The sequence below is a fragment of the Jaculus jaculus genome, chromosome 3 (genome assembly GCF_020740685.1).
Source record: "Jaculus jaculus isolate mJacJac1 chromosome 3, mJacJac1.mat.Y.cur, whole genome shotgun sequence".
Classification (NCBI taxonomy): domain Eukaryota; kingdom Metazoa; phylum Chordata; class Mammalia; order Rodentia; family Dipodidae; genus Jaculus; species Jaculus jaculus.
Window position 1 is genome coordinate 65258226 of NC_059104.1, and position 13866 is coordinate 65272091.

Below are 13866 nucleotides of genomic sequence, written 5' to 3' on the forward strand. Positions count from 1 at the left end.
TTAAACCAGTGAACAGAGCTCACAGGGATTCCAAACAGCTTATTGTATCAGGAGTTATTTGATTCTCGTTCCTTCTGTCTCCAGTGTAAAGTGTCATGAACCTTTAGTAAGGTCTCTTTGATTACCGCAGACTTATTAGCATAGAGCAACAGGCTTTGCCCAGGGCTACGTAAAGCCCTCCTTGAGACATAAGGCTTAGGTCAAGGCCTCATCGATTTTGAAGGACTACTTCCCTTAGGGATTAAACCTGGGATGGGGGGCATCAATGGAAAACTGGAGATGTTTAATATCAGCGTCCATCTGTTGGCTCATTTGTCAAAGACTTGTTTTCCGCTCAGTCAGGGCTGTTGTACTTAGGGCTGCAGATCCTGCCTCACTCATCCCCACCAACACTGGAAGGAGGAGTAGGCAGCCTGTCTGTATCAGCAAGGAGAGGGGAACAAAAGATGGATTCCCTCTGGCCCTGAATATGTGCACATCTGGAGAAGAACATATACAACTGTTCATAAAACCAGATTGTCAGCTAGGTGTTCAGAGGTCACACAGTGAGTGAAAACAGCTGAACCAAGTTTTGTGTGGAGCAAAGTATGCCTCTGAATGGAGCTCCAGTGAAAGGCTAGTATTGCAAGTAGCAAAGCAGGGAGAGCTAGAGAGGGAGGTAATCTGAGGTGGCAAGGCACAAAGCCTCCACAGTCACATCTCCCAACAAGAAGGCAGCCCCAGGACGTGGCAGACCTGTTAGAGGACACAATTTTCAGGATTTCTGTTCTCAGCCCAATGTAGTAGGGAGGTCTGGCCTTTAAGTAGAGCCAACAAACTTGGGCCAGTTCTGGTTGAGTGTAATGTAGGCGGTGATGCATTCCCTAGGGCATGGAGAAAAGGTCAGATGTCAAAGGGAATCTCTTTAGGGGTGACATCAGCCACAAGAGCTCTAGAGGCCTTGCAAATGTGGCCCTACGGTTGGAGAGACCTTTTGCTCCCAATGAGCTGGGAAAGCAATCAGACAAATGTTTAATTGAGCTATCTGGATGATAGTGTGTGGGAAGGTTTGGTGCTCCCTGGCTTGGATGATAAGTAACAATTCCAGATCGCACCTAAACAAGTAAATTCACCCAGAAAATCCAGTTCCCCAGAGATAATGGTGTGAGTTATTTACCTGAATATGTATGGGGTTCCCTTGAGTTGGATCAGAACAATGGTCCCCTGGCTCCTTCCAGAGAGGAAGGTGGTGCCTTTTGGACCCCTAGAGTAAGTAGCGATGCTGACACACCTCCAGTGAGGAGATCTTGGCCAGAAGTGAGTTTATCAGCCTCTTTCAGCAGCAGCTACAGCATGCAAGAAGGAAGGCCACCCTGAGGCCACCATGCCTAAGTGTTGGCATAAGTATGTCACAGGGTGCCAATGTCTGAGTTAGAACACTTTTTTTTTTCTTTTTTTTTTTTGCTTTTTCGAGGTAGGGTCTCACTCTAGCCCAGGCTGACCTGGAATTCACTATGGAGTCTCTGGGTGGCCTCGAACTCATGGCATTTCTCCTACCTCTGCCTCCCAAGTGCTGGGATTAAAGGCGTGCGCCACCACGCCCAGCCTAGAACACTTTTTATCAAACTCACAGTGATCCTCTTGCCTCAGTCTCCTGAGTGCCACAGTTCGAGTTCAGCAAGGGCTTTATTTAATTAATGTGTGTTTGTGTGTGTGAATGTGGGTTTGTATGCTCCATGCTGTGTGTGTGATCCGAGGCTGGTCCTTGCCTTCCACCCTATTTTGAGGCAGGGTCTCTTGTTCACTGGGAAATGCTCCTGTCTGCCTCCCTTCTCACTGTAGATGCATTGGGAGTACAGAAGCTTCCAGATTTTTATGTGGGTCTGGGGAATCCAAGCTTAGGTATCTGAGTTGTGCAGCAAGCACTTGAACCTCTGAGCCATCTGCCCAGTTGGAGTTCACTTTGAATCGTGCAGCGCTAAGGGATCCAAAGTAAAGCCAGCTGCTTTCACTTTCTGGCCAGATATGGTCTCTTTTGCTCTGGAACCTGGCATGACGTTCAGGATAAAGATCGGGGACAAGCGCTGGGCACATTGTGAGAGCTGAGAGTCGGGTAGGAAGTGTAGCCTGTGACCCCAGCTCCTCCGCAACTTTGTGTAATAGCAACAGCCACCGGCCTGCAGCTGCCATTACCCCCACTCCGGACTCCTGGGCGCTACCTGTGCCCAGAGGTGCTGCCAGGCTGCAGGGAGTCTTCCCGTTATCTAAGCTGTGTATCCAGAACTCTAGGTCCTCCCAGGGGGAGACTGGCCTGTGGAACTTGTGGCCCTCTTGGCTTTGAGAAGACCACCACAGATAGGGCTGGGGCAGGGCACTATTGACAATCTGACCTCTTAGAGGAAGGAGGAAAAAAATGAGGTCCCTCGAAGTCACCGTCACATGGAATCACCCAGCTTGCTATTCACAGAGCAGCCCTCATCTCTGACATGCTTCCCCGTCTTTTGTGGAAACATTTTTATTTATTGAGAGAGAGAGAGAAAGAGAGAGAATGGGTGCATTAGGGCCTCCAGCCACTACAAATGAACTCCAGATGCACGTGCCACCATGTGCATCTGACTTACTTGGATTCTGTGGAGTCAAATCAGGGTCCTTAGGCTTCATAGGCAAGTGCCTTAACTGCTAAGCCATTTCTCCAGCCCTTGTTTAAAAAATATTTTATGGACTGGAGGGATTGCTTAGTGGTTAAGGCTTTTGCCTGCAAAGCCAAAGTATCCTGGTTCAATTCCCCAGGACCCATGTTAGCCAGATGCACAAGGCAGTACATGCATCTGGAGTTGGTTTGTGATGGTTGGAGGCCCTGTAGCACCCATTCTCTCCCCCCACCTTTCCTCTTTCTCTGTCAAATAAATTAAAAAATTATTTTTATTTATTTGAGAGAGAAATAGGCAGGAAGAGAGAGAGGAGAGAAAGATAAAGAGAGAGAGAGAGAGAGAGAGAGAGAGAGAGAGAGAATAGGAGCACCAGGGCCTCCAGCTACTGCAAATCAACTCCAGATGAGTGTGCCCCTTGTGCATCTGGCTTACGTGGGTCCTGGGGAATCATACCAGCGTCCTTTGGCTTTGCAGGCAAATGCCCGAACCTCTAAGCCATCTCTCCAGTCCTCTCCAGCCCTTCTGTGGAAACATTTTGGACGTAGCTCATAACCTAGCAAGTGGGCATAAGTAATCTTGTCTCCAGTGTGTCCCTGGCACTATCATTTGCCTTTTCCTTCCTCCCCACATCATTCCTTTACCCTGCTTTTGTTCTTCCTTTCCCAGAAGAAAAGGCAATGGCCTCCATTACAGAGTTTATCTTATTTGTTCTGGCTTAGTTAGTGAGGGTTACCATAGACTAAGTGGCTTAAACAATAAACACTTATTTCCCATAGATAGTTCTGGAAGCTGGAAGCCCAAGATCATGGTGCCAACATGACTGGATTCTTGAGGAAGGCACTCCCTCTGGTCTACAGGTGGCTTCTTTTCCCTTGACTAGGAGCAGAAAGAGGGAACTTGCCTGTTTATACTTGAAAGAGCACTGATTCAGCCATGAAGGTCCATCCTTCATACATAACTACATCCTATTTTAGTTTATTCCTGTTGCAGCTAAAAAATTATACAATGGAGGAATTTGGAGACTGGACATCTAAGATCTAGGCATCAGAAAATTTCATATCTGATAAGGCCCACTCTGCTACATCCAGTGAAAGGAGTGAATGCTATGTCCTGAAATACTAGAAGAGATGGAAGGGCTGAAGAGACTAACCTACATCCTTCAGCCTCTATTATAGAGCACCAGTCTCATTCAGAGTGAAGAATACTCATGACCTAACCACTTCCCCAAATACCTCATCTCACAGTAGCATCACATTGGGCCTCAGGGTTTTAGCATATGAATTTGGTCTCTATCAGTTCTTTGGTCTGTGCTGTCTGGGCTACTACTCCTGGGCTTTGGCCTTTTCCTGCCTCTCTGGCTCATGTTGGCACCTGCTGAAGAGGATCCTAACTCAGTGCCCCTGGAGCCTTCATCTAGAGCTAAGGATTCAGCTATTGCTAGTATTCCTTCAACAATTCTGCATTTGTAAGTAGCTCATGCCCATTTGGAACTCCAGACTTCCATGGCAACTTGGTTCCTAGACATTTCTCCTGAAGTTTCTTGGACACCTTAAGCCAGTATGTCACAAGCAGAACACTCACCTCCACATATAAACTGCCCCCTTCCTTAAGATCTCTGCTGTGAGCTGGGCGTGGTGGCACACACCTTTAACACCAGCACTCAGGAGGCAGAGGTAGGAGAATTGTTGTGAGTTCGAGGCCACCCTGAGACTCCATAGTGAATTCCAGGTCAGGCTGGGCCAGAGTGAGACCCTGTCTCGAAAAACCAGAAAGATCTCTGCTGTGTGAGTAGCATCACTAGATTCCAGACACCCAAATGTTCATCCCCACTACCTCTCCGCAGCCCGAGAGCAGTCTCTAGTCTTCTGCCGCGGACTGACTCTCGGGAGATCAGGACCGAGGGAGAACAAGGGCGAAGGCTCAAGGAGAACTCGGGATTCGGCGAGGAAATGACAGACAGACACACTCTAAGTTGAATATGTTGCTGCAATTTACTGAAGGTTTCATGAAGGTTTTATACAGATTGAAACTTAGCAAGCCAACAAGTGATCTCAGAAATCATTAATCTAAACAATCTTAAGTATTGTTCTATTCTAAGCACCCATGTAATATTTATCAGGCAGGAAATGTACCCATTTTTTTTTAAGGAGGATGTCTCGCACCACTGACCACAGCTTTACATGAATAGAAGCTTGGGGCAAGAGGTATAAGGTGAATAATAGGTTATTTATTTCTTATAAACCAAGCAGAGAGCCATCTCTTTCCACTTATTAGATAATTTATATAATCCTCATATTCATTATAAAAGTGTTTCTATCCAAAAGACCACCAATATTTTAAGGCTGGTTTAATGCTTTCCAGGAACTCTTTTCTTTCTTATCTAGAGTATAAGCACCAAGGCTTACGTGTCCTTGCTAAGCGTTCCATAAATGGAAGAGAATGCCATAGCCTCCTTTTCCCTTCATAACTTACCCATCTGTAACCAAATTCATCATATCCTCCCTCATAAGGGAGTGGATCTAGGTATTTTCCAGCTCTGGGAGTCCACCTTGGTGGAGTCCACCATCTGCCTTTGATCAAGTACTGAACATACCCCCCCAGGAAGCGTTCTGGTGGGAATGCCCAACTTTTGTAACTTCTTTTTTGCAGAATCGTCATGCTTCTTATGAACATTACCGATTAACATTTCTACTTTCACTTTCTCAGGATCAGTATTGTCTTCAGTCATCATAAGCTGTTTCTACTCTACACCATCTAAAAACTGTCCTAGAGTTAATTTTTTATTCCTAGTAGAGTTATACATTTCCTCCATTGCCCTAATCATAGGAGGGGCACATTCAATACTCAAATTGTTCTTTGTACTTTGATTGTGTGCATGATTACCAGTAAGCGTAGCGTAGAACTAGCTGTTCTTTGACAAACAACCAGAAGAAAGCAGAAAAGAAATAAAGCACAGAAAACAGCCCACTGGCGCCAGCAATTAGGTCGTCGTGACTTCTTATAGGCAGCAGGAACCATGACAGTAGCTGACTGCCAAGGGGTCACCGGGGGCATCCCTCCGAGGAGTGCTGGCCCTCTGTCCTCAGCTCTCTTCCAGTGTAGAGGCATCTTTGCTACACGGGCGAGGTCGCTGTGGACGTAGCAGTCTTCGTCTTGAGTCTCTTTGGAATCTGTTCTTCTCTTTCTATTGTCATGTTCTTAGTTTACTGCTGATCATGCTGCAGGGCCTGGTCAGCTTCTGGTGTCTCTCCCAGGAAGCTTCCTAAGAGCCTGTTTAGGTCATTAGGTACTTGTTGGCTTATTTTTCTCTTTTCTACCAGGCTATGAATCTCTAAAGCAAAGGCATTTTTTCCCCTTTGTCATCCAGCAAGAAATCAGTCATTGGTATTTATTTAAGAGAGAGAGAGACTGAGAATAGGTACATCATGGCCTGTAGTCACTGCAAACGAACTCCAAGTGCATGTACCACCTTGTACATATGGCTTTATGTGGATACTAGGGAACTGAACCCAGGTCCTTAGGCTATGCAGTCAAGTACCTTAACTGCTGATCCATCTCTCCAGCCCTCGATCAGTGATTGTTAAATGCATGAGAAAATAAGCAAACAAAGTGAGAAAATGTTTATTTTCCACAGCTGCATGTGAGCCTCATGGTTACATGTGGGATGTTTGTAATTTTACATGCCACACCCCATAACTTTTGGTCAGTTTTTTTTTTTTCTAAGAGCATTTTTGTTTTTTGTTCCTGTTTTATTCTCTGTTGAATCCAACAGGACACAAGACTCAAGAATCGAGTATGGCTAAGGCTGAGCTTGGTGGAGAGCACTTGCCTAGCATGTGCAAGGCTCTGGTTCCCACCCAAGCATTTGCACAAATAACCAAGCCAAAATGAAATAAAGCATACCAAACCAAGCCAAACAATGAACCTCAGGATATAGGCTGGTACCTAGAAATTCAATTCCAACCCCTGATCCAGAGGATGAAGTGACTATAGATTGCCAAAGGGCCAGAGGAAGCTGATTTTGTCAACTGCAGTCAGACAGAATCAGCAATGCTATTGTTTGGGGGCTGGGAAGCTACTACTGTTCTAGATGAAGAATTTTGTTATGTCCATCCTATGGAAGCATCATGGCAGGCAATTTGCCTTTTCTTTTTCTTTTTTTTATGGTTTCTTTTTGGATAATATGGTATTATGATCCATTTTTAGGGAGACAATAGTGAGAGCAAGTAGAAATGTCTGTTAGAAGTGAGTCTAGGGTTCAAGAATCCAATCTATATTGCACAATCCAATCTACATTGGTAAGGTGGTGTTGGCTTCTGCAGAATGGTGCACAGCTTTTAAAGAGCTCCAGCAGGAAGCCTGCTGGGGTTTTATCCCCTGACTTGAGGGTTCTGTGACTCACTCCGATTAGTTACAGCTCAACCCCACTCTTTTTTTTTTAAGGGCTGGAGAGATGGCTTAGCAGTTAAGTGCTTGCCTGTGAAGCCTAAGGACCCCGGTTGGAGGCTCGATTCCCCAGGACCCACATTAGCCAGATGCACGAAGGGGCCCACGCGTTTGGAGTTCGTTTGCAGTGGCTGGGAGCCCTGGTATTCCCATTCTCTCTCTCTCTCCCTCTCTCTCTCTCTTTCTCTCTCATTCTCTCTCTCTCTGTGTCACTCTTAAAAATTTTTTTAAAAGCTACATTAAATATATATATATTATATATTATATAATACACTATATATAATATATATTTAGTTATTTAGTTATTTATTTATTTGGGCTGGAGAGATGGCTTAGTGTTTAGGCTCTTGCCTGTGAAGCCTGAGGACCCCCGTGGCTTGAGGCTCGATTCCCCAGGACCCACGTAAGCCAGATGCACAATGGGCACATGCATCTTGAGTTCATTTTCAGTGGCTGGAGACCCTGGTGCACTCATTCTCTCTCTCTCTCTCCCTCTTTCTCTCTCTGTTTGTCACTTTCAAATAAATAGATAAATAAACATTTAAAAATATTTATTTATTTATTTGTAAATAGAAGAGAGAGAGAATGAAGGGGGATGGGCATGCCAGGGCCTTTTGCCACTGCAAATGAACTCTAGATGCATGCTCCACTTTGTGCATCTGACTTAATGTGGGTATTGGGGAATTGAGCCCAGACAAGTACACCATCTCTCCAGCCCTCCAACCTCATGCTCTTATGCAATTGGATAAGCTTTGGATTCAAGGACTGTTGACTGAGGACAGACTTTCTAATAATGTTCTCTAGAGTTACTTTCTCTGTCTTATCTATGTCTTCCACATTTCTCACATTGGGGAGGTAGAATCTTCCCAATGTTCTTCTGCAACCCCCATTCTGAGTTTCTTTTAGCTTTTGTGTGTTTTGGTTTAGCTGAACTGACCTTGGTTCTGATTCTGCTTGTTGAAGATTGAGGGTTTTTTTTTTACTTTTTTTTTTTTTTTTTTGTAGTCAGTGAATACATTAAAGTTGGCACCATTATTAGCCTCCTCCCTATCCTCCCCACTCCACAGGGACCCTCCTTGTTGGGGTATATAGGTCATGCATTGTGGGGTTAGCCATCAGTTTTGGGTAGGAGCAAGTGTCTCTGCATATCATGACCCAACATGTGGTTCTGACATTCTTTCCACCCCCTCTTTAACAAATTTCCCTGAGTCATGTTGGGTTCATTTAAGTCTGCTTCCATGTTGAGATCTTGGGTGCCTCTCTGTCTCTGGATATATGGTTTGGTAGGGGTTGATTGTTCTCTGTGTCTCTCTCCTTCACCATTGTGTTGGTACCAGGTTCATCAAGAAAACAGCATTCTTGCATGTTTCCCCAATTCTTCTTATTCTTCTTCTTCTTTTTTTTTTTTTATGGATTTTCAAGGTAGGGTCTCACTCTGGTCCAGGCTGACCTGGAATTCACTCTGTAGTCTCAGGGTGGCCTTGAACTCATGGCAATCCTCCTACCTCTGCCTCCCGAGTGCTGGGATTAAAGGCGTGCGCCACCACGCCCAATCCCCAATTATTCTTAATTTCAGCTGGGGCCCTTTTGAGGTATGATGGGGTGGATCTCTCCTTAGGATTTGCATCCATCTGAAAAAGGGAAGCAGATTCTCCAACAAAGAGTAAAATTAGCACCAAATAAATATGATGCCATTATTTATTAGAGAGAATTTAATAGGTATAGGCCCTCTTGTAGCCCACGATTGGTGGTAGCTTGATAATGTAGAGTGGGCTCATGTTTGGATATGATTCTGACTTGTTTTCCAGCTCCAATTATGGTTTCTATTCCACTGAGGGGATCGGTTAGCTAAATCAAGAGCAGTTGCTTTCCCACCATGGCTGTGTGCCACTATTACACTTGTATGAGCATCACAACAGGTTATTTGCTGCTAAGTAGGTTAGACCATGAGTTGCTTGGACAGATATTGATGATTTTTTCCCCAGTCACTCATGTAGTTCCTTCTGGCACTAGACGAGCTAATTGTTTGGGGACTGACTTTCTTCCAGGTTCCATCCAGGTCACTCCATGTTCTGCAAAAACAGCATATGGTGTCTTCAGCCGTAGGGTCTTAACACTAACCTATGGTGGGTCATCAAGTACTCTGATATAAATCTGTCTTCTTTTGGGAAACCTTGTAGTTCTGATCAAAAGCTCATTGTGGATGATATCCACCTGCTGGTACTGGATATCTACAGACCCAGGCATGCACTGTGTCACTTCACAGCCTGTGAATTTCCACTCTGGACAAAGGAATGTAACTGGTCACCGTGGTTTATTAAGCCTGCAAACTCAAATCTTATGTGAGTTTCATCAAACCATTACCATATTCTTATTTCTGACAGGACCAAAGATAGAGACATCATGGACAAGGCCTCATGGTGTTCCATGGGATTCCCATGCAAACCAAGGCCAGAAAACAGTTCTCAACTGAGTCTAGTGAACTTTCAGATTGGCTTTGCTGACTGCTGTTTACTTGAAATTTATTAAATATTCACATCATGTGCATGATAGAGTGAGTCCCATTTGAAAAAGCCATCACAGTTTTTTGTTTGTTTGTTTTTGTTTTACGAGGTAGGGGATCACTCTAGCCCAGGCTGACCTGGAATTCACTATGGAGTCTCAGAGTGGCCTCAAACTCACAGTGATACTCCTACCTCTGTCTCCTGAGTGCTGGGATTGAAGGTGTGCACCACCACACCTGGATTCATTTTTTTTTTTTACATATTTATTTGAGAGGAAGAAAGAGGTGGGGTGGTGAATGGGCACTCCAGGGCCTCCAGCTACTGCAAACAAACTCTAGACACATGTGCCACTTTGCACATCTGGCTTATGTGGGTCCTGGGGAATCAAGCCTGGGTCCTATGGCTTTACAGGCAAGTGCCTTAACCACTAAGCAATCTCTCCAGCCCCCATCACAAATTTTTTTTTTTTTCTGCTTTAGCCAAATGAGAAAAGTATGATGCATGGCATATACAAACCAGTAGGTCAAATCCTCTTTAGTTTGTTAATTTTACTTTAAGAAAAAAGATCTTCATTTTGGCTTCTGGTTCTGAAGCTGATGGCCTTCAAGTCAGCAGACTGGGAGGCAGCTGAGGGCATCACACAGCAAGAGACAGGATCCATCCTCCTTAGCTTTATTTTTCAGTGAACTCTGTTGAAAAGAAACAGATTTGGGGAAAAGGTCATCCTGTTTATTATGTAGACTTGTATTGAAACTTGGGAAATAGACCCCATGTCACAGGATAAAGGGCATTCTCTGAACTGATCAATAAACCCCAGCCAAGGTCTTCCCACCCCACTTCAGGTAATGAGGTGAAAGGGTGACAGTCGTTTTATGGGTACACACCGCTCTGGCTGTAGACTTCCCAGACTGTTGGAAAATCCCAATTCAAGACAGTGACCTCTATTAGTTCAAAACCCCAATTTTGTGGTGCTTACAGAACAAGTCTGGTATTTGCCTAAGGGGAATGTATGTCCATGTGACTAGAGCCATCAAGTGAGCCATGACCTTAAGCTGTCAAGAAGGACACAATGAAGAGAAAGATGTGCTACAACTGTTACCATCCCCTATATAAGCATACCTCGAACTCTGTCTGCTGCTCAAGCTGCCCTTTTATTTAGTCACTGAGCCTTCTGCAGAGGCATTTGTGAGTTAACCAGTATTTGTTGTATGACCTATTTAGAGAACCTGCTACATGGGCGAGATAAGACCAAGCCCCGTAGGTCTTAATATAGGGTGCTGAGTATGGTATGACCATGTATTGCTCTAAGAGTGATCCCTAGTGATTTTTAAAGTTTGTATTTCTTGTTTATTTGTAAATTGAGGGAGGGAGGGGAGGAGAAAGAGTTATGGGCACCCTAGAGCCTCTTACCACTGCAAACGAACTCCAGACACATGCACCACTTTGTGCATCTGGTTTTACATGGGTACGGGGAATTTGAACCAAGGCCATCAGGCTTTGCAGGCAAGTGCCTTTAACCACTAAGCCATTTCTACAGCACTTTAGTCACTTTTTAAAACTTTTAAAAATATTTTATTTTTTAAATTTATTTCAGAGAGAGTTGCAGAGATGGAGAGAGGGAGAGAGAGAATGGGCACATCAGGGCCTCCAGCTGCTGCAAATGAACTCCATATGCATGTGCTACCTTGTGCATCTGGCTTATGTGGGTCCTGGAAAATTGAAACTGGGTCCTTTGGCTTTGCCTGCAAGCTCCTTAACTACTAAGCCATCTCTCCAGCCCCACCCTCAGTCATTTTTTTTTTAAATTTTTTTAAATATTTTTTGTTCATTTATTTATTTATTTATTTGAGAGTGACAGACACAGAGAGAAAGACAGATAGAGGGAGAGAGAGAGAATGGGCGCGCCAGGGCTTCCAGCCTCTACAAACGAACTCCAGACGCGTGCGCCCCCTTGTGCATCTGGCTAACGTGGGACCTGGGGAACCGAGCCTCGAACCGGGGTCCTTCGGCTTCACAGGCAAGCGCTTAACCGCTAAGCCATCTCTCCAGCCCATCAGTCATTTTTTTTAAGGTAGGGTCTCATGCTAGCTCAGGCTGACCTGGAACTTACTCTGGAGTTCTTGTTGGCCTTGAACTCACAGAAATCTTCCTACTTCTGCTCCCTGAGTGCTGGGATTAGTCTGAAATACTATATTGTTTTCTGTAGATTGGTTATGATATCTAATATAGTATAAATGCTATCGAGATGTTATACTCTATTGTTTAGGGAATAATGACAATAAGTAAGTCTTGTATGTATTCTGTATAGGTAAATGTTTTAACAAATACTTTTGATCTGTGATTACTTAAATATTAAATAAAAAAATAAATGTGGAGGAAAAAAAAGAAATACTATATTGTTGAGGGAAGGTCCCATATTACATAGCAGCTCTCTAGGATGCAATCTCCTTGTGTAACTTTATACCTGATGAACAACTCCTTTTTTTTTCTGCCTTCCCCTATCTGTGGAGGCCCCTGTTCTACATTCTGCTGCTATAGTTATTATATATGCCTTATCTAGTGGCATCATACAGAATTTGTCTCCCTCTGACTGATTTATTCCACATAGCACATTGTCTTCGAATCCCCTACTGCTGCAGTTCATCCCTAACACTTCCAAGTGAAGCTGCGTTCATACTGTGACTGTTCATGCTCCCAGGGGTGGTGAGGAAGTGTCATGCGCTGTGCATGACTCAGAGCTTCATGCTCTCACTGCATGGGACTGTCTGCGCCAGGCCACATGACTAGGACAGGAGGCACATTCAACTAGAAATCAACTTTTCTAGCTCAATAACACACACACACACACACACATCTGCATGCTGCTCCTTAACAAAACCTAGAGTGATTTTTCTGCATATATGGGTGTGTATGTATTGCTGTGCATGCATGTGGGAACGTGTGTGTGTGTCTGTCTGCGTGTGTGTGTGTGTGTGTGTGTGTGTGTGTGTGTGTGTGTGTGTAGGCCAGAGGTTGATATCAGGTATCTTCCTCAATTGCTGTCCTCTTTATTTTTACTGAGGCAGGATTTCTCATTTGAATCTAGAAGTCACTGGTTAAGCCAGTTTAGCTAGCCAGCTTGCTCTGGGAGTCCCTGTCTCAGCCCCTCTCATGCTGGTATTAGAGACAACTGCCACACCAGCCTGGCATTGACATGAGTGCTGGTGATCAGAACTCTTGTTCAGTAACCACGTTACTCACTGAGTCATCTCCTCTGCCCCTTACAGTGATATTTTTTCAAGGTAGGATCTCACTCTAGCCTGGGCTGACCTGGAATTCACTATGTAGTCTTAGGCTGGCCTTGAACTCACTGCAATCCTCCTGCCTCTGCATCCCATGCACTGGTTTAAAGGCATGCACGACCACACCTGGCTCTAGAGTAATTTTTTTTTAACAGAACACTTCATGAATTTCATACCATCCTTGCGCAGGGGCCATGCTCATCTTCTCTCGGTCATTCCAATTTTAGTGTATGTGCTGCCAAAGCAAGCGCTAGAGTAATTTTTAAAACTTGCAATTGTTTAAGACATAGTTAGGATGAATTAATCCTATTGTGGAATGAACAGCATGGGATTTGCTGAAAGGTATACTTTAGGAAGTTATAAATGCATGAGACATATTAGCTTTACATGTACAGTGTTATTAGTGGGCAAAACTGTATATTTTACAAAGGCCAGTTAAAATGGCCTTTTTCTCATGGAACAACCAGTCTGTAGGTTGGAAGCTGATGTAGTTGATTTGGCTGCCCAACAATGCCAGGAAGTCCCTGGTCTTACTTTCCTTTGCTTCAGCCCCTCTTAGTATGTGTGGCTTTCTTAACATGCTCTTTACTCTTCTAGGTGCCATGTTTGTATTTAAGGAAGGAAGATGGAGGACTGGAGAGATGGCTTAGTGGTTGAGCACTTGCCTGTGAAGCCTAAGGACCCTGGTTTGAGGCTCGATTCCCCAGGACCCACCTTAGCCAGATGCACAAGGGGGCGCATGCATCTGTAGTTTGTTTGCAGTGGCTGGAAGCCCTGATGCAACATTCTCTTTCTTTTTTTTTTTTTTTTTTTTTTTTTTCGAGGTAGGGTCTCACTCTAGCCCAGGCTGACCTGGAATTCACTATGGAGTCTCAGGGTGGCCTTGAACTCACAGCAATCCTCCTACCTCTGCCTCCCGAGTGCTGGGATTAAAGGCGTGCGCCACCACGCCCGGCCGCAACATTCTCTTTCTATCTGCCTCTTTCTCTCTCTCTCCCTCTCTCA

The 13866-nt window shown here is 44.6% G+C and overlaps 1 protein-coding gene and 1 pseudogene across 1 annotated transcript in view; one reads left to right on the plus strand and one right to left on the minus strand.

Moving 5' to 3' along the window:
- Slc25a30 (solute carrier family 25 member 30) overlaps window positions 1-13866 on the plus strand; it is a 180685-nt gene that overhangs the window by 108496 nt on the left and 58323 nt on the right. The window lies entirely within an intron of this gene.
- On the minus strand, window positions 13012-13112 carry LOC123459732 (annotated as a pseudogene).